General features: G+C 62.0%; 1 long non-coding RNA gene across 4 annotated transcripts; it reads right to left on the bottom strand.

The window, feature by feature from the left end:
- Window positions 1-1,016: 1,016 nt before the first annotated feature.
- Window positions 1,017-20,270, bottom strand: LOC120883752 (uncharacterized). Of its 4 annotated transcripts, none has more exons than XR_013424462.1 (3): window positions 9,076-20,270; window positions 5,342-8,979; window positions 1,017-5,238 (listed from the first exon to the last, which is right to left on the bottom strand). It is a non-coding gene; the product is annotated as an uncharacterized LOC120883752 (long non-coding RNA). The 4 variants fall into 4 exon arrangements; XR_013424460.1 differs by having other exon boundaries at window positions 1,017-8,979; window positions 9,076-13,534; window positions 13,687-20,270; XR_013424461.1 differs by having other exon boundaries at window positions 1,017-2,056; window positions 2,159-8,979; window positions 9,076-20,268.
- Window positions 20,271-23,915: the final 3,645 nt, after the last annotated feature.

The raw sequence follows: 23,915 nt of genomic DNA, 5'->3' as shown, positions 1-23,915 counted from the left end.
CCAAGAGCAGGGCCGGACACTCTCCCTCACCCCAGGACTCTCTCATGAGGCACACTGGCGCCAGATGGCCAGAGGCTGAACTGTCCAAAGCCAAACCCAGGCTGGAGACCATGGGATGTGAAGGGAACTTCAAAGGGCCTGTCCCCCGGTGCAAGGACCCCACTGGGAAGCTCCCACTATGTCCCTCCTTCACGTAACCCAGCCCTGCACATTCCTGGAAGGTGGCAGATGTTCCCAGTGGTCTCCGTGTCATCCTGTCGGGTGTGACGCCGAAGTCAGAGAGGATCCACCCCTCCCATCGGGCTCCGTGTTAGTCCGATGGTAAGGCCACCACCCTCGGGGGCGGTCATGTGGGAGCTGGTCCCTGGCCTGTCCAGCTTGTCCCAGGCTCTGAAGCCTCAGAACAACAGCAGAGTATGACCAAGCCCCCCCAGGCAGGGACCGAGGAGGAAGCTGTCAAGGAGGAGAGGAAAACGCACTGAGAAGCATCCACAGACCACGGTGACCACGAGCTCCCCTGACAGGGGTGGACAGGAGGACAGCACTGAGCCTCACGCCCAGGGAGGGCAGCCGACAAAGTCACACAGCCCGGGCCCCCTGGACCGTGCAGGGGGAGGGCGGCCTCTAAATGAGGTCTAGATGCCGAGTTCCAATTTTATTCTAAATTCTGAGGGGTAAAAATAGACCGTAGGTGTGTGTGCTTCTGAGACAGAGAGGAAGGAGCCAGACTTTAAATATGTAAGCAATTTAAAATGAGGCAGGGAATGACATGGCGTGGAAACTTCAGAACAAAAAGAAATCAAGGGTGGATGAGACGTAAAGATGATTAAAATGTATCCGCAGCCGCAGAAAACGGAGGCTGATAGAACTTGGCAGTGTAAAAACTGTCCGGTTCCGTTTTTCATTTCGATTCAGCTCTCTGCTGTGCAAAAAAGGGTGAAGACTTTTGCAGATAAAAAGTCATTAAAATTGTCAGCCCAGGATCATAGATGCAAGCATTTACGAAAAGATATTAATATTTTAAACTTCCACTTTACTGTTCCTTATATTTGAGAGCTGGATTATTATGAGAAAGGAGTCTCTGATGCATGCCATTACCTTTCAGTTCACCAGGAAGACATCAAAATTCTCCCCAACTGAACCTGTCCCCACCACGGGGGGCCGCACCCTGAGCGTCCACCCCAGAGAGGGAGAGGAAGTCGAGGTTCAGAGACCCACAGGCAGCGTCCACACCATCCTGGCCAGGGGGCTCCAGGCTGCAGTCTCCATGCCCTTCTGCAGGTGAGGGGTCCAGCCCCTTGTCCCCCACTGTGGGCTCCTGCTCAGCCACAATCAGGACAAACCATTGTCACAGAAGGTTGGGTGACCTCAGGGGGCATGAGGATGACCAGGCAGTGGGCAGTTCCTAAGCAGTAGCCACGGAGGTGGAGGAGAGCCCAGTGGTCACAGGTGGTGCAGGGGGAGGGTGGCCAAGGCAGAGGGCAGCAGGAGGCCCCTGGGTGCTCGCTCAGTGGCCTCTGGGTGTGTGAGGCTGCTGCTCGGGGCTGATGCACACCAGCACGGTGCGTGATGCTGGTGGCGGCAGCCAGTAGTGGCCTTATGGATGGCCGTTTCCTGTCATGATATTGCACCACAGTTACTCAGGAGGGTGCCTTTGGGGGCAGGGGTACAGGGCTGGTGGCCCTCTGGGTCCCTTTTTGAGGCTGCACGTGTTGGGGTTTTTTGCTTCTGAACCCAAAGAACTGACGAAAGCAGCTGGAGGAGGGGACTTCACTGGGCTTGCAGCTTCAGAGGTCCCCGCCCTGGGGCCCAGGTGAGGAGAGCACCGAGGCGCAGTGTGGAGCAGGGAAGCAGCTCCGGACGTGGTCAGGAGGCAGAGGGACGCTCTCCTCAACCAGGACAAGATGGACACCCACAGGCACACCCACAGTCAGCACCTAGTCAGTCGCCACCAGGGGCCGACGCGCTGCCCGGGTTAGGGCTCTCCCTGGCCAGCGTCCACCCTGAGCTCCCCTGCGCTGACTCACGTGAGCCTCTGGGGCAGCCCCAGCTGCACCTGGCAGCGTGGGAATGGGAAGGAAAGTAGGCAGAGTCACTCTCAGCAGCAAGAGACGTGCGAGTGGTGTCTCCGGGTTCCAGGCCGTGGGATCGAACTCACCTCCTGAGGATGCCGCAGCAAGTCCACACCAACGGGGCTCCCTCTCAGGTTGAAGGCTAGAGGCTGGAAATCCAGCAAAACGGCAGCTCTGGGGTGGACTGGCGCCCACAGCTCGTGCTGAAGGCGTGGTCTCTGGCGCAGCAGAGCAGAGGTGGGCCCTTGGGCAGGACCCGGGTCAGGACGGCTCTGACCCCAGGGCTCCAGCCTATGGGGACGCAGCCAGAGTGCTGTGGAGGCCTGCTCCCTGGCCAGCCTGTGTCCCTGTGGACCTCGGAAGTGCCCCAGGCCTCACTACCAAGCCCACAGCAGCAGGCGGAAGAGGAGGATTGCAGGTGGGGGTCAGGCGATGCTCCCCCAAGGACCCCACCTCACAGTGTCCCACCAGCATGTGCTGCAGAGTCCCAAGGCTTGACCTTGCTCTTGTGGAAGCCAAAGCCCCAGGGAGGGCAGTGACCACCGGGCAGCTCAGCTTCAGTTACTCCAGAAGCTCATTACAACATGGCGGGTGCTACTCATGGTGTCCTGCAGGCAAACAAGAGGCTGAGACGCCAGAGTGGAGCAGGGTCTTCCTGTGTCAGGAGAGACATGGACATAGGGGATTCCGGGATCCACAGAGCACCGCCACAGTGTCCAGGGACCATGCTGCCCCAGGACCACGCTGCCCAGGGATCATGCTGCACAGGGACCATGCTGCCCAGGGACCATGCTACCAGGGGTCACACTGCCCAGGGACCACACTGCCCAGGGACCACGCTGCCCCAGGACCACGCTGCCCAGGGACCACACTGCCCAGGGACCACGCTGTCCCAGGACCACGCTGCCCAGGGACCACGCTGCCCAGGGACCATGCTGCCCCAGGACCACGCTGCCCAGGGACCACACTGCCCAGGGACCATGTTGCCCCGGGACCACGCTGCCCCAGGACCACGCTGCCCAGGGACCACACTGCCCAGGGACCATGCTGCCCAGGGACCATGCTGCCCCAGGACCACACTGCCCAGGGACCATGCTACACAGGGACCATGCTGCCCCAGGACCACACTGCCCAGGGACCACGCTGCCCAGGGACCATGCTGCCCAGGGACCATGCTGCCCCAGGACCACACTGCCCAGGGACCATGCTACACAGGGACCGTGCTGCCCCAGGACCACGCTGCCCAGGGACCATGCTACCCCGGGACCACGCTGCCCAGGGACCACACTGCCCAGGGACCATGTTGCCCCGGGACCACACTGCCCCGGGACCACGCTGCCCAGGGACCACACTGCCCAGGGACCATGCTGCCCAGGGGACCTGGCGGGGTCTCCCCTTTGCAGATGACCACCTTTACCCTCCAAGCCAAAGACCAGGACTTCCCCTTCCAGCACGATGCCTGGCCAACCGTCCTCTGAACAGTGTGGCCTCTCACACACCCCGTCCTTCCTCTCTGGAACACATGTCCCTCTGCAGTGTGCGCGATGGGCTCAGGCGCCTGCCTGCTGCCAGCTTCCAACCCTCCCTCACCGTCTGTGCCCCCGGGCGAGTTACACACCTGAGCCTCAGTTTCCTCCCTGCCCCGTGGGCACAGCACCCTGCCCCCTCAGGGTGTTTGAATGAGGGCCTGGCACCAGAGCGTGTCTGGGTGGACATCCGCAGGGCCGCTGCCACTGCTGCTGCCCAAGGCGTCACGTGCTCTCTTGGGCCTTCCGGTGGCCCCTCATTTGTCTCGAGCCCACCCTGCAATTCCCCTTTTCCAGGGAGAATACGCAGCACTCATAGCACAAAGAGCCAGGTCAGCAGAGCCAGGTCAGCAGAGCCAGGTCAGCAGAGCCCGCAGCCGCCCATGGCTGTGCTGCACAGGTGCTGTCCCAGCCCTGCCCACGGGGCACTGCAACCAGCACCCAGGCCCGAGACCTGCAGAGATGTCACGTGTGCCACCCTGCTTTCCGCAGAGGTGAGCGGCCCTGCTGCCCCCACATTTCCTCCTCTGTAGAAACCTCTGCTCCCTGAGAGGGGAGGCAGGCAGCAGAGTCTCGCACACCCATGTGTGGATGGCCGGGTCACTCTGCTCAAAGAGCACGTCTCCCCGTGCTCCCTCCAGCCCCCCACCTGCCCCACTGCTGCTCCCCAGGGTCACCGCCAAGGCTCCCCATGGCAGAGCTGGCCTCGGTCCTGCAGTGACAGCCTCAGGAGCTGCCGTCCTCGGCTGTGGGGAGGCAGGACGAGCAGGGACACCGGCTCCCCAGCCCGAGCAGCACCCCACTCAGCACCCACTCAGCAGGCGTGGTGAGCACTTGTTGAATGAGCAAAGGACGTGGGGGGGGTGTCTTCCCACAGAGCCAGCTCTCGCTGTTGGCCGAGGTGCTCCCGGGCACTGCAGGCAGAGGGACAGTGTGGGCAGACCCAGGGGTGCTGGGCGCTCCGTGTGCAAGGCTCAGAGTGCCCTGGAGGGGGATGAGCAAGCACAAGGGGGCAGGTCTGTCAACAGAGCGAGGGGCAGCGGCCTGCACCAGGCCGCCCTAGGGCACCCAGCAGGTGGCAAGGTAGGAGGGACCTCTGCAGGCTGCAGGGGCCAGTCAGGTCCTTCTGGGGCCAGGAGCCCCTGAAGCGAAGAGGGTCCTGCCTAAGGGGAGGTGTGAAGGTGCAGGGGAGGGGTAGGAAGGGCTCCTGCGGCCAGTCGGGGTGGTGTTGGCAGACAGCGGTCACTCTGGGCAGTGCAGAGAAGCCGTCTCATCTGCAGGACCTTGACACAGCATTTTATGGCTGCGTCTGGGCAGATGAGTTTGCTTCCCTGGCCATACTCTGAAGTCACTTCCCCACCGTCCCCCTCTGAGGGGGACATCAAACCAGCAATGGCGGGAACTTGTGCGCGGCTGTGTGCCGCTCACGTCCACAGCGAGGCCGCTCTCTGGACGAAACCTGATGCTCTTCCTGCAGCATGGCTGCATCTCACCCAGGAGGCTGAGGACAGTCCTGGCATGACTGAGGGCACGTGGACAGCGTAGAGGGCGGCCTCCGAACAGCTTCCTCGGGCCTCCCCGGCCAGGCTCGCCTTGCACTGGACCACTGCCCAGGTGACTGACCGTCCTGGAAGAAGGGGCTGCATGGGGAGCAAGAGCCCTGGCTGATCCCCTCTGCCACCCAAAGCGTGGGGCCCACTGGGGCTCCCTTGGGCAGCGGCAGAGAGCAGGGCAGATGCGCACCTTGCGCCCTGAGACAAGGTCGGGCACCTCTGGAGAGATCCAGGGAGGGCTCCGCCTGGAGAAGGGGCTCGGCAGGGAGCGAAGGACGTGGACTTCCGCCAGATTCCGGTGGAGGACAAGGAGGGGGTCCAGTGCACAGGTGTGGGTGGAGGCCGGAGGGCCAAGGCAGGCTCCCCGCAGCTGTGGCTGCTCAGGCTGGGGGTCAGACAGCGGGGGCCAGGGCACCCGAGCGCACCAGGCGCCCCGGCCGTCCCACTCCCTGGCTTGGCCAGAGAGGGCTGGGCGCCACGTCTGCTGAGAGCCACCTGGGTCTCCCCAGGACCACCTCGGGACACGCTCCGCTGCGCCCTAACGCCATAGTAGGCAGAAGCAGTGACCTAACCTGCTGCTGCCTGGTTACCAGTGCAGCTCTGGCCCGACTCCCCGTAGGGATGAGAAAGCCCGATGACGGAGCGCCGTAGATCATTCCAGAAGTGCCGAGGAGACAGACACTTCACCGCACCTGATGCGACCTGGTGCTGTGGGGGCCGCTGAGAAAGCCACAGGGAGTGGGGCCCACACCTCCCATCCAGGAGACCTCAGCAGTGCCAAGGACACGGTGAGCTGCCTAGGTGGCATGCAGGGGCTGCCAGGCTGAGGCATGGCACTCGCAAAGGCACTAGGGCAGCCGAATGCAGCGTGGCTTCCAGGGGACAAGGCCCTTTCAACCCTTAGTGGAGGAGGCGTCTCCCCTCCACAGACAGAGGCCTCCCGTCAACCGCTCCTGGTCCCGAGCTCACCAGGCCCCCCCCCCACCCGGAAGGAATTGTGGTCTCCAAGGGAGGGTTCCCAGCCAGGGCTGGCTCCCGTGCCCCTGAGAGAGCCGTGCCCCCCACCCCAGGACTCAGCTGGCACTGAAGCTCGCCAGCTCCTCTGCAGAGTGCCAGGAGGCTCCTTCCCTGTCTGCGGCCACTGTCCCCATGTGAGACCAGGTGACCCAGACAAGGGTTTCCAAGCTGCCTCTAGGAGGGCCTCCAGGCTGGGAGAGAGGAGGCTGGGGCCTGGGTGGGGGGAGGTCCAGCCCAGCTCCCCCTCGACCTGCTTCCTGTGCAAAGGCTCTCTCTCACACACACACACACACCCATGTTCACACGCACACACCCATGTCCACATGCACACACACCCATGTTCACGTGCACACACACCCACGTTCACATGTACACACACCCATGTTCACACGTGCACACACACCCACATCCACGTGCACACACACCCATGTTCACGTGCACACACACCCACGTTTACATGCACACACACCCACGTCCCCGTGCACACACACCCATGTTCACATGCACACACACCCATGTTCACACGTGCACACACACACCAGGGTCTAGTGCTAAAGCAAAGAAGGGGCTTTTGGTAAAGATGTCTGGGTGCCGCTGGTGCTCCCCACGGCCTGTCCTCCGAGGCCACGTCCAGTCAGTGAGCCACGGCACCACGTGGAGGTGAAGGCCAAAGTGGTCTGAGAGGTCAGAGAGATACGCGGGATTCAGAGCGGTTTCCCGGGACGTCTGGGGAGGCTGAGCTGTGAGCGTTGTTGGGCTCACGCAGTGTGGGGAGGAGGGGCCGTGGCCTCTGCTCCTGGCCCAGGTCCAGCCACCAGCATGCTCGGTCACGGGCCAGCGACTCCTGGGCCGGGAGGCGTGTGCGAGGCAGCATCCGGCAACGGAGCAGGGCCGGCTCCTGCCCCCAGCGATGCGCAGCGGCTGTTGCCTGGCAACAGCAGATGTTCCCTGCCAAGATGGAGAGGTGGGACCAAAGGGGGCTTGTTTTTTCTGGGTAATCAAACCAGCTTAAAACTCCCCAGCGTTGCCTGGTTACCAGGGCGGCTCTGGGCCCCGACACCCCACAGCGGCACCCAGAGGGCCTCCGTCTCCGGCTAGCTCAGGAGTCAGGCATAGGCAGGCAGCGTGAGGGGGGACAGACAAGGGACCTGGACCCAGCTCAGCTCACGGCCAGCACTGCGAGCTGGGGACTGGGCCTTCCTGGACTCTGCAGAGCCGCACGGCCACCGCCTGCCGCGTCCCAACTCCCAGGTGCAGTCCAGCCACAGGAAGCGGGGCAGTGCTGGCCGCCTGCCCTCTGCACCAAGGCCCTGAGCAGCCTCCCGGTGCCAGCCCAGCAGGACACACCAGGACGGGGATTCCTGGGTCAGGCCATGCCCCGGGGCTTGCTCCACTGCCCCCACACCGGGCGCGGCCACCCCGTCAGCTCTGCGGTCCCCACCGTGGCCTTCCCTGTGTAGACACACCCAACTTGGCTCTGATTCTCTAACACAGGCCAGCGTTTCCTCTCCAGCTGGGGATGTCTTCCTCTCTCTCTGAGTGCACTGATCCAGCCTCGTGCGAGGGTCTCTGCCGTTTGGGGATGTTCTTCCATTATGCCTTTGATTCTTGCTTCTGTTCTCTAATAGTGACCACCACATTTGTTGACATTTTCTGACTGTGGGGAGTGATGTGTCGCTCCTCACCTGCTGACAACTTCTCCTCCTCCCAACAAGCTCTCTGCAGACAGTGCCCATAAGGCACAGAGAGGTTAACTAAGTCGAGGTCACACAGCATTGAGTGATGAAACCCACACTAAATCCGGCAACCCCACTCTTTGTCACTGTGCTGTACTGCCATGTCCCCAGAGCATGGCGAGCTCCGCACCACACTCACTGCTCATATAGGGAACCTTCTCCTCCTGCATGTGAACGGCGGATCACCCCATCTTGGTGGTTTTCTGCACAGTTGACTGTCCTTCCAACATGATGCTCTCCTGGGAGTTGATCTCGAGCCCAATCTGTGCCCCCGAGGGTCTGCTGTAAGCGTGTGGCTCTGGGCAGGAGCGCTCGCCCACCCACCTGCACCTGGATGAAACCACACTCACAACCGCTCGCCCACCGCCCGCCCAGGCTTCCCCTGCCCAGCTTATGGACCCCAGCTGCACGAGCTCTGGGCTGCCGCAGACCATCCCCACAAGCAGGGGCCTTTGGACCCAGGGTCCACTCACAGCCCTGGAGGCCTACGCGGCTGCCTGTTCCCCCAGGGTCCTGCCTCCTCCAGCCCTGGGGCTCCAGGACACCAGCCACTGGACCTAGGGCCCCCCGTCTAGGAGGGACTCCTCCCCAGATCCTTAACCAGGTCTGCAAAGGACCTGCCCCCGGTCAGAGCAGCCTCAGGCCCGGTGGGCTGAGCCCGGGACCCCAGCCCAGCCAGCACCCGCTCCTGCCCCCTCCCGCAGACTGGGGAATGCCCCCCTGGTGCACGGGGTACAGGGGAGGAGGGGCACCCGCTGCCCTTCACAGGAGCACACAGGTCCCCTGCCGTGTCCACGGCCTCAGCTTCACCGGGAGCTGCCTGGCCAAGGCCCCAGTGCCACCGCCCCCAGGCCTCCTGGGTCTCTGCAGGTGAATCTTCTCGGGCACCCCGGGAGCTCTGGGGCCGGAGGAGGCCACTCTCCTGCCTGGGTGTCTCTGAAACACGGGCTTGTGTCCTGGCGCTTCACCAGCTCTGTGCCGACTGCCAGGTCCCGCGTCACCCTCAGGCAGAAAGGACGTTCCAAATACACAGGCACAGAGGAGGGCGGGCCTGGTTCTGTGCATCTTCTGCTTTCTTGGAAAGAAAACAAAAGGAGCATTAATGAGTGCCTACTGTCTACCAGATTTGGGCTAATGACTGCTGAGCGCACCCCTGAGGAGACGAACCTACCAGCATGAAGCCACTCTCCCCAGGGGCACGGCGTGGACCTGAAGCCCCACAGCAGCACCAGGCTGAGGAGGCCCAGCTGTGCAGCCAGCTGGGCATCTGGTGGGCACTAGGCGTGGCTCACTGACTGCTGCCACGGCTCCACCACCACAGAGACCTCGGCTCCACCACCACAGAGGCCACGACTCTGCCACCACAGAGGCCACGACTCTGCCACCACAGAGGCCACGACTCTGTCACCACACATACAGATTCAGTGCCCCCTTCTGAGGCCCTGCAGATGCAAACAGCCCCAGGTGACGCGCAGGACCTGGAGGGCCAGCACACCCAGGCCAGGGGTTCCTGGAGCAGTGGCCGCACCCCCGATGGCACCCTGGGCTTGGTGTCTGAGCACAGGGGGGAAGGCCCGTCAGGGAGTCCAGCCAGGGCAGCCGGGCAGAGCTCCTGAGGCCTCGTCCAGCTTTGCAGAGTGAGGCCAGCAGCTCACTCACCCCCAATGCTGGAGGCGCTGCCGCGCCCCACCCCAAGTCTGAAGCAGGAGGCAGCAGCCCCAGGAGCCAGCCTGGACCGTCGGCCGTCCTCACCGAGGGCTGCTCTCAGAGCTGAAGAGTCCCGCTGCACACATCTGCACACACGCACAAGCCACACGCACACAGCACACAAGGGCGCGCTCACCCGCGTGCTCGGCCACTCCCTCGCGAGGCACCAAAGGTAGGCTGAGCTCCCGAATGTGGCCCCTGGAGATGCCTGTGCTGGGAGGAGAGATCACTGCACCGACCCAGGGCACCCCTTGCAGCAGGTGCCACGGTCTGCTGTCCTGAGCTCACGGGCCCAGGAGCATGGACAGACGGTTGGCGCTCGGTTGGCCAAGTCTACAAAGTGGCCTAGGTTTGGAGCCCTGCTGGTGGTCCAGCCTGCAGAGGTCAGAGACCAGAGGGGCCCTGTCCACTGCAGCCCACAGAGGGGACCAGGCCTGAGCCTCCTGGACCTGGGTCAGGAACGCCTCTGGGGCAGCCGGTGATGGAGGAGCCTGTTGGCAGTGCAGGGCCGGGTGCCCGAGGAAGCCTCCCGCTCCTGTGCGTCTGAGAGCTGTGGCCCAGGCAGCGGTGGACAAGACCCACGTGTCCACACAGAGAGAGGGGCCACCCACGACTCCCTCTGTCATCCCTGCTCAACAGCAGACCCCAGACCGGGGACACAAAAGAACTCGTAGGGAATCACATTTCAAGAGAACACACAAACAGAAGGGAAATGAATTGCTAATCAAGTCCTCTTCCAATTTAGCATGAACGGAGACTCGGGGCGACTGGGAGCTGGCCCGGGCAGGGCTCTTTGGTAAACATGTGGGCGTGAGGACAGGTTCAGGCCCCTGGTCCTGCCTCCGCAGAGCAGCCAGGACAGGGCAGCTCACAGCCTGGACCCCGCGCTCAGGAGCACTCGTCCAGGGAAGAACCCGGGAAGCAGTCAGGGACTGGGCAGGCCAGGAGCCACCCAGCGGCAGGGAGGGGCCAGGGCCAGGCCGGGGCGGCTCTGCTGCCAGGGGCCGCTGCAGGCCCGGGAGGAAGCGGTGGGAGGAAGCGAGGAAGGTGAAGCAGGAGGGAGCTTACCCAGGGGGTGTCCTGCAGCAGTGGCCCCTGCCCTCCAAGTCCCAGCCCCCCCACGGCCACCCCCTCAGAGCGGGTTCCCAGCTCCATCCCGGCTCAGAGACTCAGCTCAGGGCACTGATTCCACCTCCCACCTCCGCCTCTCTGTCTCCCCATCCTGTGGTCCTCAACAGAGGGTGGGTGGGTGTGGCCTGCGTGCCCACAGGGCCGTGTGCATCTGAGGGTGCACACACGTGTGCCTGAGCCTGTGTGTACACATGCATGTGTGCCTACATCAGACATGTTGATCACATTCCCAAAATAAAAGTAAAGGTCAGAAGGACTCGGCAGCGGCGCACCAAGGCAGGGGTCCGCGCTCCCCCGCTCCGTTGGCTCCCTGGGGTTGGGGAGGTGTGTGGCTGTTGCAGCCAGGCCCCTCAATGGAGCACCAATCCTGAACAATCCTGGACGTGCCTGACACCAGCCCCTGGCCATCCCCCAGGGCGGCCCAGCCTCCAGGCGAGGGCGGCCCTCCCACCCGGGGCCTGGCCTGTCTGAGCCCCAGGATGCTCACCCCCCTTCCTAATTTCAGCTCCGGGGATGCTGTGCTTTCTGTGTGCCTTTGTTTTTGAGCTTTTGGTAGTAGTTATTAATGTTTTTCATTTCCTCAAAAATTACAGCTGTTGGGACGTTAATGGAGTTAATTGTTACGATTCAGCCGCTGGAGGGGCAATTTAGCACCTGCTAATAAAGACGCAGAGTGGGAAGTTTGGGGAAATGACCAGATTACCAGTGTTATCCTGTCACTCTGGCACGCAGAATTACTGAGGCAGGGCCTGGGGCGGGTGTGTGTCGGAGACCACGTGGCGGGTGCCAGTCTGTGCTGTCCAGACCACACACAGGAGGGCGGGTCTCGCCCCAGGACGTCTTCTATGAGATTCCCAATCACACAGGCTGGAAGGGCAGATCTCCAGCTTCTGGAGACCGCCATGGGCCAGTGTGGGCGCTGCAGGCCTCGGGCTGCAGAAGGTGCGCAGGGCAGGGCCAGGAACCGAAGGGATTCCACTGGTCCCCACAGCTGGGCCCTCTGTGAGCGGGGACCCCACCTGCCACAGCTGCCTGGGGCATCTGGCCTCAGGGCTCCCTCCTTCCCCAAATCTCAGGTCTGAGGGCTGGAGCAGTGCAGAGCATTACCCCAAAGACACTCTGAACACCATGATGCCCTGCCGAAATCCTGAGGGTTCTGAATCCTTGAAGTCTAACATCTCCAAAATCACAACCCCAGAGATTAAAATCTGGATGTTGAAGCCCTGAAAACCCAAATCCACAACTTCTTTAAAAAAAAAAAAAAAAGCTAGAGCAGCAGGAAGCCGAGCCCAGGAGGGCCTGTGCGCTTTCTGTCGAGCGAGGGGTGGGCCCTGCGAGGGGCAGGGGCTCTGGGCCGCGGGAGCCTGGGAGGTGGCCTCGTGTCTGCCACCCCCTTTCCCACGTGCCAGTGTGTTTTGTAGTCTGGGGTTCTCTCTCCTTCTTTGATCTTTTCTTGGGTTTTCTTTCCTGGCCATTCTAAGTCGTGAGCATGGCTTTGTACCACTTGCTGTGCTGGTGCTCGGCTCCCACACCACTTCCCCCGGGAGGAGTAGGAACCCGCCGGGGCTCTTGCTGGGTCTGCTTCGCTCCTGGGGTGTGACGTCGTGGAAGGGCACCGTCATGGCGCTGGCCACGTGCCTGAAAACCCAGGCGCTCCCTGGGTCCATGGAGGGGTCCTTCCTGCACCTCTGCAGAACTGAAAATGAAACTTCTCAGGACCCCAGCTCTCTGGGTGAGGATGTCTGTGCTGCTCTCCTGCTGGGGCTTCCAATTGTCTCATCCGAAGACTCAGGGCCTCGGGCTGGCTCAGGGGACGTGGGTCAAAGCTCAAAGCTGGTGAGCAGGTTCTGACTCAGCGACGGGAGGTCCCCCTTCCCTTGTTGACGTGTGTCTTCCTGAGCCCGGTCCACGTGCTCACGTCTGCTCCAGCCACGAGACCGCTGGCCTGCCCGAGGGCTCGTGCTGCAGTGTGCGTGTCGATGTTGCCCAACTGTGTACAGTGGCCACACGACTCTTCTGTCATATTTCACACGTTTGTCAAATAAACCTCCTTTTAAAAATACAAATGAATGTCTTTTAACAAATTGCTTTAGGGCTGGGGTTGTGGCTCAGTGGGAGCGTTTTGCTCGCCTAGCAAGCGCGAGGCCCAGGGTTCGATCCTCAGCACCACATAAAAACAAGTAAAGGCATTGCGTCCAACTACAACTAAAAATAAATATTTAAAAAGAGAAGCTGCTCCATAGTTTTTCCAGAAGTACATATTTGGGACCTTAGGCTTTGATCTGACCCCAGCTCAGCTGCCCAGCTCCCTCCGCGCTGCCACCCAGGCCGAGGAGCAGGGCTCTCCTGCCCCTTGTCCCCGACCTGTCCTGAGTTCCCAGAGCTGGGAGAGAAACAGAGAGCATCCAGCCTGGGACATGGCCCCGTGGCCCGTGCTGGAGACCCCTGACCTCACAGCCAGACGCTGGTCAGAGGACCTCTCCTTGGGTGGCCTGGGACGCTCCTTCTCTCCTCCCCAGGCACCTGCAGAGCTTGTGCCCAGGAGGGGGGGCAGTGGGGGAGCCGGTGGGGAGGGCGGGGAGGGGGGCGGAGGGAGAGCAGGGCTTCATCCTGCTGCAGTCCAGGGCGCACCCGCCACCCGCCAGCTCCCTCCGTGTCTCCAGAGGCGGCAGCTGGAGCCGTGTTCTCGGCCCTTTAACTCCTAGCCTTGCAGGCTGGCCCTGGAGCTGGCCGGATGGACCAGAGTCTCCCGAAGGCCAGGGCGTCCAGCTCAGGCAGAGGGTCTACTGCGGCTGCCAAGGGCAGAGAGGCAGCTGTCACCCTCTTCTGAGCCGCATGTCCTCCTCACAGGGGGGTGTCCCTGCCCTCCCCCAAAGCCTCCCCCGATCTTCAACTGCCCTGAGCGGCTCTGCTGCTGGGTGCCACCTGGCAGGGCCTCTCTCACCTGGGCCAGCTGCTGAGGCGGGAGGGACAGACGCACTGCCCTCCGCCCTCATGTCCCCAGGCCTCCTGATGCCACTTAGGACTGTGACGGATGCCAGGGTCACAGCTCCCGCCTGGGGCGGTCTGGTGGGAAGCTGTGGGTCTCAGGGCCGTCCCCACACAGCGTGGCTCAGCATCGGGCACAGACTCCCCCAGTCTCCAAGGCTGGCAGCCTGAGGCGCACGGCCTGGTGGGCCAGTCCCTTGGGAATCCCAGGGGACTTGCCCATCTCTCCCCAGCGTGGGCAGTCCCAGGCAGTGCCCAGCCTGTGAAGGTCACTCTGCGGTCGTCCTGCGGCTGCTTTCCCTGCGCCTCTCGGCTGTCTGTCACTGGTTCAGGACCACCAGACCCAGCACGACCTTGTCCAGAAATCCATGACGTCACCACATCTGTAAAGACCTTCCTAATGCCATCAGAGCCTGGGAATGGCAGAGCCTGGGCAGAGGAGCCAGGACAAGTGTGGGGACGGGCCTCCCAAAGAGTGGTCCCAGCCCAGGCTTTCCTTCCGATGCCAAGACCAGGGGCTGGGGGACATTCATGCACAGGTAGAGATGGGAGGACCATCCAGGGGGCACTGGCCCACAGGGAACAGCACCAGGGACACGGAGCCTGCAAAGGCACTGAGGTTCCTGGGAGCCCCCCCATTCTCAGTCTACTGGGGGGTGGGGCTGGACATGAAGACCACTCTGTCTCTGCCCCGTGGTGGCAGGACTACACTCGAGTAAGACTCACGGTGGAGGTCTCTGGAGCAAACTTGGCCATCACGTCCCCTGCCTGACCTCACGCCCCTCATGCCAAAGCTAGCTCACAGTGACCCTGCACACCAGCCATCAGGACACCCCTCCCCTGACCAAAGTCATTCTCCAGGGCTATCTGCAGGCTCCGTCACCCTCCCCGTGGGACACTGAGTGGGGTTGAGAAAGCCAGCCCACAGCCAGCCGGTGGTGGAGTGCGGGGCGCAGGGGAAGCTGGGCCCTGGGGCCGGCCGGCATCTCTGCACTCGGTGTTCTCCTCTGCCAGGCCGGGGCCACACCGTCCCTCCTGCAGGGCCTTCTCTGAGGGCTCTTAGTGACAGCAGTCAGCAGCGCTAACGCGTTCAGTGAGGTGATATTGTTAAACCTGGCAGATCCCCAAGTCTTGTTAATAATTATTACTATTAATAGTTCTTAGAGGCCAAAAGAAGCCAGAATTGATGGCCTTTTGTAGGTGAGCATGCACAGTGGGTGCAGGGGCTGGTGGGCTGTCTCAGCCTGAGGGTCTTGGGCCCCAGAGGCTCCCACAGTGACCCTCCAAGTACCCCTGTCTCTGTCCTGCTTCCTGTGGTCAGAAGAGCTCTTTTGGGGACAGTCACACCAACTCCCTAGCAATGCGCTCTCACAGGTGGTGGGTGGTGCCTGGAGAGACGAGCTGCAGAGATACAGCACAGGGTCCTTGCTCTGCCTCCCCTCGCATTGGCCATGGGGCAGTGTTCACACCAGAGTTGGCACTGGGGGGACCAGGGCCCTCTGCAGGGCCACCGCTGTGACGCTGCCTCTGCAGACTCCCAGAAGGGTCTCCAGCCACCATGGGCTCCTCCTGCAGTGTTGTCCCATGAGCAGAGGCCACCATGAGAAACGCAGAACTGGGTCACCAGGAAAGGACAAAAGCAGGACACGCATTTGTAGAAGCAGAAAGCTGTTTTTCTCGCAGGTTGGCGAGCCTGGTGCTGCTCCCAGCAAGCACGGCCATGGGCACCAGGAGTCTCTGGGAACCCCCTCGGCCGGGTGGCAAGGGTGTGTCCTGCGCCCTGTGGCTGAGCATGCCACAGGGAGGGCACCAGGATGAATGAAGCAGAAGCAGCCACCAACACAGGGCGCCAGCTGGAGAGAGCCACCCGGGGCCGGGAGCCCCCGGGAGGTCCAGCACAGGCTGGTGTCAGGCAGCATGTGGCACTGGGCCAGTGGGGAGCGTCCACCAGGGGCCACCTCAGCCACCCCCTTGCAGCTCTGACCAACCTGGACCCAGGGCAGGCCAGCCACCTGGCTGAGCCTCCTGAACCCAGCTCCCACAGAGGCCGGTGCGGATCACCAGGCAGCTGGTCAGGACACGCAGGCACTGGCTTGCTCCCTCGCGTGGCCACAGCTGCCAGGAAGGAAGTGGCGTTCCCATCCGTGGGAGTGGCCATGCAGGGACAAGGCCGGTGCAGACCTGTGGCCTCAGTCAGGCCTGGTGGCACCCGAGGGCCCACCAGATAGAAGACTCAGCTGGCCAGTGGGCATGTGCCACGGAGGGCGGGCACACACCAGGGAACGGGGCAGAGGAGGCCATGGGGCGTGCTGCCCTGGGCCGGGCACCCCACCTGGAGGGCACAGAGTGCTCTCCCAGCCTGCCCCACACTGACCCCTATGGGGGCAAATCAAAGGACACAGGAGAGCCACCCTAGCTTCCACCCCTCCCTTCACCCTGATTGGACAGGAGGGGGCAAGAACAGCACCCTGAGGAGCCAGGCTCATCCCGGCCCCACCCTCACTCCTGACCACCATGGTGGCCATTCTGTGGGCCTGAGGGGTGGAGAGGGAAGTCCCAGTGGACCCTGTTGGCCTCGTGTGGGGGGTCTTTGGGAATGATGAGACAGCTCTGGAACCTGAAGAGGTGGCCGCTGCACAGGACGTGGACACCCGGTGGCACCGAGCAGATGCCCCCCATGGCTAGTTTGGCGACGTGCACTTGATTATAAACATTTCAAAGTGCTTTCAAGCAGACAGAGTGTCGCACACCTGGTCTCGGGAGGCTGAGGCAGGAGGACCAGGAGTTCAGAGCCAGCCTCAGCAAGAGCAAGGTGCTGAGCAACTCAGTGACACCCTGTCTCTAATTAAAATACCAAACAGGGCTGGGGTGTGGCTCAGTGGTCGAGTGCCCCTGAATACAATCCCCAGAGGCCCCTCCTGCAAAGAAGAGTGGCCTCAAGTCCAACTGTGATGGACCTTGGAGATGGCAGTGACTGAAGCCAAGGGCCTCCACACCTCCCTCTCTGACACAAGGTGAGTTCATGGGCCCCCCAGGGTACTTGTGCCCACCACTGCCCAGCAGCCACCCACATCTGTGACTCAGCCTGAGCCGTCCCCAGGCACAGTGAGGAGCACAGCAGGGCCATGCCAAGTCCTGGGGGAGCCATGAAATGTGTCCCTTAGGGGGTCCTCCCCGTCATTCCTGCAGGGGAGGGAGGGGGGGCAGAGGCGGAGTGCCAGCATTCACCTTGGAGTCAGTCTTCCTCCTCGTCCTCTCATGGCCATGCTGCCCACAGGGGGACGCTGCCTGTCCTTGGGTGTCAGGGCTCCTTCACCAGAGGAGCCCCCAGGCAGTTCCCTGGAGGCAGGGCATGCCCTGAGGGGCTTCTTGTGACCGGGTGCCTGGGTCCTCTGGTCATGTTCCGCAGGGCTGTCCTCAAGCCAAGGCCTGGCCCTGAGCCGGGGGTGGGGGAGGCGCCAAGCCTCTGGACAGCAGGGAAGGCCAAGACAGCTCCCTCCCGCAGGGTGCTGTTCTCAGAGGCCTCGTGACAGACGGGAAACTGCAGCGTGCGTCCTGCCCAGTGCAGAAGAGCTGCTACCCTGCAGCAAGCGTCTGTCTCCGCTCTCGCTCTCGGCAGAGCTCCGCGAGGAGGGAGTGTTTTCTGGCAAGTTAAGATAAAGCTGAAAAGGCCAGTTTTCTGGCTCCTGCTCAGCCGTCGCCGCCCTCCTCTTGTCTCCTGGATTCGCCAGTCAGGAGCCTGCTGCTGCAAAGCCCAGCTGGAGCCTGGGGGGGCGGGGGAAGCAAGCAGAAGTCCCCCACCCACACCCACGCATCCCCAGGGATGCGCCGCGCCCGGCCACGCCTTCCAGGAACCTGCCCAGGCCACCCCAGGATCTTTGTCCAGCCCCCAGCGAGGTGGTCTGCCAAAGACGGAAGTAGAAGCATTTAAAAGCAGGTCTCACATCCCAACAACCTCACATCCCCATCCCCGAGGACGGAAAGCCGAGTCCCCCACTCTCTGCCCAAGTAAAGGAAACGCCATCAGGATCACAAGGCTAACCCCACGCTCCGTCCTCGAGGCTCTGCTGCTGATCTGCTCCGTCACTCGCCCAGGGAGCCAGGAGCTCTGGTCCAAAACACTATTTGTCCCTCCTCGGCTGGCATGGATTCCCACCAGATTCCAGATGATTCCATGGGGGCCATGAGGATTCAGATGGAAAGCTCCAAGCCCTCTTAGCAACTGGAGACTTGATCCTCCATCAAAACCCGAGAACTGGGAGGTGTCCGAGGTGGCTGGAAGGGAAGGCTCGAGCCACTGCCTTTAGGTGAGTGTCGCAGCTCAGCCGCTGCAGGCCTGAGGGAGCAAAAGGACAGCCGCTCGGCTTTTCAACTGGACCACCTCTCACAGAACCGGGGCTGCCGTGTCCTTCAGAATTCCCCTGCTGCTCGTCAGAGGACCAGGCTGCCCTCCCCGTCCCCACCTCCCTCTGGACAGAGAGCAGAACTGCCCTCCTGTGCTTTCCTTCCACCCCCCAAACTTTCTCCACGGTCCAGCCATGGTGATCCCCTGTGCTGGGCCAGCAGGGGAAAGGGGCGGGGCCAGCAGGACCCTGCTCATTAAATGTCCACAGAGAAGAGCCCCCATGAGGTCAGGAGCCAGGCCCTCTGTCCTCCATCCTGGACTCTCCCCTTCTCCTGGCCAAGGGCTGGAGCCCTTTCTGCGGAGCCTCTCCCTGTCCTGCCCGAGGAGGGGCCTCAACATGGAACAGATCTGCCCAGGGAACGCCCGGCTCAGGGTCAGGGGCGAGCACTGGAAAGTCCGCCTGCTTAGCCAAGGAGCGCTGGCGGCCTCCCGAGCCGGGAGGTCAGGTCGACCCGGCTGCAGCCTCACAGTTAGGAAAATGAGACGGTTTGATTGGTTCCCAGAGGGTGGGGCTCACTGATTGGCTGGCTCCTAGAGGGCAGGGCTCTCATTGATTGGCCAGCTTCCAGCAGGGTGGGGCTCACTGATTGGTTGGCTTCCAGAGGCAGGGTCCTCACTGACTGCTTTTTGGAGCCTCTGCCTGGACGCAGCTGCTGCCCGTCCACCGGCGAGGCTCTACACCTGGCCCCGCGGTGTTTATGTGGTCAGAGAGCCACAGGGTCCGCCTAGAGTGACAGGCACTTCTTCCCACAGTTTCCAACACGGCTTCCAGCAGAGCCCTCTGAGCTGGCCCCAGCCCCGGACCCTGCGAGCCATCCTTACCCACCACCCTCGCCGGTGGCACTGGTCTAGCCCTGGCCTGGGCCAGGTACCGAGGGTCATGATGGAGAGCTCTCCTAGGGTCACGGTGCAGCCCATCGCACCCCCATGCACGGACCCTAGAAGAAGACCCCTTGTGCCGCTCCAGCCTCCTCCACTTCATCCCTGGAACCTGGACTGATTCATCTGCAGGGAGTGGCCATGGCACTTCTCTCCCCTGGACTGTCACAGGATCCCATGAGACCACAAGCTGAGTCAAGGAAGCCAGCAGGGTACCACTGTGGCTACCAGAGCACACGTCAGGTGGGCGGAGACAGAGGAAGCAGAAGCTCTTTCCCCAGGAGTTCTGTCCGCACACGGCTGTGCTCAGGAAGTCCACCTCATCCCACGGCCAAGGGACATTAGAGGCTCCTCCGAGTCCCGCAGGAGAGGCAGGACTGCTCCACAGAGCTGGCCCCGCCGCCAGCACCACAGACTCAGTGTTTGTGTTAGAGGGGAATTAAGGCTGGTCACGTTTGGTACCTAATGTGGAGTGACATCTTTTGAATCTCCACATATTGCTGTTTTCGCTAAGCCACATGTAACACTTCAGAGTGCCAAATGCTTTCTAAAAAATAGACCTGGCTCTGAAACAGTGCCACAGAACACGGGTGGAACATGGCTTTTAGGAAAACACAAAATGCTACCCTCCCCCTCAAAAAACAATAACAACAACTCAAGGGATTCTTTGGAGAACGTGTCTAGTGGCCAGAGGTTGTCCTGGGCGCATGTTTTGAAGACAAAGCCCTTGGCCAGCAGTGATTTGAGCAGGTCCTGGTTCCTCAGAATCTCTGCTCCCCAGCTGGGGAAACGGAGGCCAGCCCTCACTTCCTGCAGAGTGGCAGTGCCACCCGGTTCTGCTGTGATGTCCAGGGGTGGTCAGCGTCAGGGCAGAAAGACATGCTCCTGAAGACCTAAGAGGTAGCAGCCAGGCTGCCAGAGGACCCTTCCTCATTCAGCCAGCTCTTCACAGGCCTCCTGTCCCCCCTGACCACCAGCCTCCCAGAACCTCTTGTCCCTGGTGCCTGCAGCCAGTCTAGCCAGGTGCAAACTGTGGCCTTCAGCCTCGACCAGATAGGAAGAGCTCCTCACCACCCAGCCTCTGCAGCCGCCCTCCACCCCTCGGGCCCTCTCCTCAGGGACGATTTCCCCCTTCCTCGTCCCAAGCTGACCTAGGACTCTCTCCACCAGAGCAACCAGAGCGCCGGGAACAGAACCCTCACCACCGCCCGCCGCCCCAGCACACTCCACTCAGCGTCTCCAGGACAGGCCCAGCCTCCCTCTGCATCACGAGGCGGCCACCTCCTCCTGGCTTCCCAGGAACCCGCCCCTGCCCAGCACGCCCTCTCCTTCAGTTCCCACGCGCTCTCCTTCTCCCACCGCTTCCCTCGTCTGTAAGTCGGTCCCTTTGACCCCATCTTGTAAAACAAGGCCACACCCAGAGGTGGTGATGGATCAGCGGTCGGCAGGAGTCGGGGCTCGTGGGAACCGGTGGGCCAAGTCCAGGTCCTGCTGTGGTGGGCACGAGCCCCGGAGCCCTGGCTTAGTAGCCACGGGTTGGTGTGGCCTACAGTGGTGACAGACACACTGACGCGATGCTGAGGAGGACGTGGACTGGGGGGGGGGGTGAGAAGCTTCATTTTCTGCACATTTTTTCCATAACCTAAAAATATTCTAAAAAGATCATCTACTAAAAAAAGCAAGACCTTTCCTGGGTGAATTCCATACAGACAGCACGGTAAGCCCGGTGTTCCGCCCACTCCCAGCGTCCAGTGGAGACGCGTGCGAGATGGGCAGCCAGCACCACATGGAAACCAGCGCTGCACCGGAAGCCCCTCTGGCAAAGCTGCGGCGTGACTGGGGTGCACAGGAGGGAAGAGGCTAGTTTGCAGCCAGCTCTTCTCTGCAGAGTGGTGTGGTCTGCATCCGAGGGAAGGTACCCCGGAGACCCTGCCGCTGAGGACAGGCAAGGCCATGACCAGAGGGCTGCCCACAGGAACTGAGATAGCAAATGTGTATTGTTTTGAGCCAGTAAGCTGGTGGTGATTTGTCACACTGCAACAGTTAGCTATTGCTACAAATAATGAAAAGAAATTTGTAACTAAAATGCACTTCTGCCCAACACGGTGATACATGCCTATAATCTTAGCAACTCAGGAGGCTGAGGCAGGAGGATCACGAGTTAGAGGCCAGCCTCAGTAATTTAGTGAGTCCTTCAGCTTAGTGAGACCCTGTCTCAAAATTAAAAAAAAAATAAATAAATAAAACAACTGAGATGTAGGTTGTTCAGAGGTATGGTCCCCTGGGTTCATCCCCTGTGCCAATTAATTTATCAATTGATTAATTAATTTGATTAAAATAACACACTTGCACCCATGATCCCTCCTTCCTTGCAGACCACCCCCCCCAAGGGAGTTCTCCACAGACTCATCTAAGGAGCTTCCTGGAGGCCGTGGCCCATCACGAAACGGCCTCAGAGGGTCAGAGCCTGCTCCGAGCTCCTCCCTGTCAGAGTCACAGGAAGCGCTGAGGCACAAGAGCACCCTGGCTGTCCTTCCTACCAACTTTTTGAGGGTAAAAATGTGATCTTAGCTGCAGGAGGTTTGGGTGAGGAAATGGGAGGGTGGGTAGGTGGGCGGATGGTCGGATGGTGGTTGGGTAGGTGGTTAGCTGGTGAGTGGACGGATGGGCCGGGGTCCAGCGAGACCACAGAGTGCGTACTGGCCCAGGCTTCCTGAGAGGGGCCAGGGTGGCAGGGCTGGCCCAGGGTCTGCCTGGGGGCAGCAGGGGCCCCTGGGGAGGAGCAGGTCCGAGGAGCAGTGGACGACCCCAGGGACTGGTGCCCACTTCCTCTGGAGAGAGCCCCAGTGAGAGCAGGGACAGTTCCTCGCACTGGCCCCTAAGAGGCCAGGCGTGGGTGTCACTGGCCAGGCGTGGCAGGGCAGGCCCGCACACCCTGTCTTCCCCCGCCAGTGACCGTCTCCCAGAGCCCTGAGGCCAGTGGATGGCCCCAAGGCTGAGGACCTCAGAGACCTGGGGATCCAGCACCCAGCCAGCTCCTCCAGGTGGACAGAGCACCCCGGCCGCGGACTAGAGCGGGTCACCAGGAACGGCCCAGAGAGGACCTAGCGGCCTCAGGAGCCAGGAGGTCTCCGCACAGGACCTGGGCTGGGCCACCCGGAGCCAGAGGGAGGGGCTGCAGCAGCCATGTGTCCCTCTCCACGGTCCTCTCACTCCCCTGCCCCCGGGGACAGAGTGGTCACTCCTCCGAGCTGTGCACTGCTGAAGAGGGTGCAGGTGGAGCCCTCTGGGTGGGAGGGGGCGTGGGGACGAGAACACAGGAAGGAAGGCGGCCACTCAGCTCAGCAGATGGACGCGGGTCTGTGTGCCCGCCGGGATGGTGGGGGCGACAGGGACGGGAAACTTGAGCTCGTTTTTAAAAGATCTTAGGGTGGAAATAAATGATCTTTTAATTAAATTTCTACTAAATTTTAACTTGAATCTCCCATCTGCTTCCTTAATCATGCCTAACCCTCACCTCGCTCTGAGCCATCTGTGCTTGTCTCATTATTTGGGGGTGATTCATGTGTTTGTCCAAGCCCACAGGGAGCAGTGAGTCCCTCGCAGGGAGGGACCAAGTCCAGGGTGTACCGGATCTTCAGAACCGAGCGGTTGTCACGCGACGCAGTCCCAGCGGGGTTTGCTGGACAGACGCTCAGTCAGTCAGGCTGGAGCAGTGGACGGAGGTGTGAGGGGGTGAGGACAAGTGGGCAGAGGGCAGTGGTGGACCCCAGCTCCCCGGACCGGCCACCCTGGGTGCCATCACCCTGTGACTGTGGAGGTGAGGCCAGAGGAGAAAGTTCCTGTCACACATGGTCATGAGCCTCCCACGGATTTGCCCGAGCACCGGCTTGTGGGCTCAAGTCACGGGACGCCTTCTCTGGTCCTGGGCCTTGAATCGGGATCAGTGGCCACAGCTTTGGGTGGAGGACTGAGACCACTCCGCCCTGGGAGTGGACGGGGTGGCAGAATGGCTGTGGCGTGGCTGTGGCTGGGCTCTGACAAGTGCTGTGCATTTCTGTGTGTGAACCCACACCTGCTGATGAGACAGAGCCAGGCTCTGGGGCAGGGGAAACTGGGTTGCCTCAGCCACAGGCCCCCCGCTGGCCGCGTGCAGTGCTCAGTCTGCTCCTTCCCCAGGCCCAAGGAGCCTCGCTGCTTCACAGGGTCGCCTGGAGGACTGCACCCAGCACGTGCTCAGTGAGGGGTCACCTGCGTAGCCAGCCTCTCACCTGAATCACCGGCGCTCAGTGCGGGAGGCCGGCTGCCCAGCGTGCGTCGGTGTCCACTAACCTGAGACAGAAGATGAGGACCCAGCTCCTCACCAGGCACCCCATGCCATGTGTCCCCTCCCAGGGCCTAGAGCTTCTCCGTGCAAGCCCAGTGGGTATGACGGAGCCGACCAGGAGCTTCCCACGAGAGGACTGATTGGAGCCCCCGGACGTGTGCCCACATGAGTCACAGGTGTGGCCCAGGAGAAGGGAAGGCCCCTGGGGGGGGCTGTGCCTAGCCAGGCATCGTGGCAGAGGGCCTCTGAGAAGCCTGGAGCCCAGGGCACACACTCAGGCGCACGGAGAGCGGGACTCCCCTGGTTCCCGGGCGGAGGAGGCGGGGCCAGGGAGCAGGGGCCTCAGGGGCGGCCCTGGAATATACTGTTATAGATGAGATGTCCTATCTGGGTTGTCCCGAGTGCTTGGAGACACCAAATGTGCGGGGAGAGCAGGACCAGGGGGAGGAAGGGCACAGGGCTCTTCCCTGGGCAGGCTGGGCACCCAGACCAGACCGCGCCTGAGACCCGCCCTGCTGCTCTGCGCGCAGCTCTGAGGGCCCCTCCCTCTCCCTGCCGACATGACAGCACTGGC

Source organism: Ictidomys tridecemlineatus, chromosome 7, assembly GCF_052094955.1.
Source record: "Ictidomys tridecemlineatus isolate mIctTri1 chromosome 7, mIctTri1.hap1, whole genome shotgun sequence".
In the NCBI taxonomy this organism is placed as follows: domain Eukaryota; kingdom Metazoa; phylum Chordata; class Mammalia; order Rodentia; family Sciuridae; genus Ictidomys; species Ictidomys tridecemlineatus.
This window is presented reverse-complemented; position numbering and strand designations above follow the sequence as displayed.